This window comes from Sinocyclocheilus grahami, unplaced genomic scaffold (genome assembly GCF_001515645.1).
Source record: "Sinocyclocheilus grahami isolate Dianchi unplaced genomic scaffold, SAMN03320097.WGS_v1.1 scaffold10482.1, whole genome shotgun sequence".
NCBI classification, from domain to species: domain Eukaryota; kingdom Metazoa; phylum Chordata; class Actinopteri; order Cypriniformes; family Cyprinidae; genus Sinocyclocheilus; species Sinocyclocheilus grahami.
In genome coordinates, this window is record NW_015513260.1 from 1 (window position 1) to 785 (window position 785).

Here is a 785-nt window from a genome sequence, read left to right on the forward strand (position 1 = left end):
TTAGTCATTTAGCAGACGTTTTTATCCAAAGCGACTTACAAATGAACACAATGGAAGCAATCAAAATCAACAAAAGAGCAATGATACACAAGTGCTATAACAAGTCTCAGTTAGCTTAACGCAGTACACGTAGCAAGGGTTTTTTTAAATAATATAATAAATAAAAAGAAAACAGATTAGAATAGAATAGAATTAGAATAGAGAGTGCTAGAGTTAGAGGGTCAAATAAAGATGGAAGAGATGCCTTTTTAGTCGTTTCTTGAAGATAAATTAATTTCTATTAAAATTAATTAATTTCTTATTAAAATTAATATTCATCATTAGAAAACTGATTAATGCTTAATATTGACTTTAGTTTAATAATTTTTTTTCCCCACATCAAGTATTTTTTTCCAAGAACAAAGTTAATTATAAAACGGATCCTTGATTCTGATTGGCTGAGCCACGTTCAAAGCTGTTGTAAATTACTCTACAAACATACACCTTTGTTTACGTTTGTGTGTTGCGCGGCAACCACTTTGTTGCAACCACAACTGTTTCTGAGGAACTACATTGTTTGGTGGAAGAATAATGTTTTTATTAATATCATTACACTTTACTTGCTCCGTTTTATTTTGTGAAACCTTACTACGTATATGGAATAACCGTTTTATAAAAGCAATAAGCCCCGTGAAGCCGTGGTTTACAGTACATTTATAACAGCTAAGGGGATTATAGCTAACAGCTAAGGGGGTTATTTGCGTCGTGCCTAACAACGTCCCTTAGCTGTTATAAATTCACTGTAA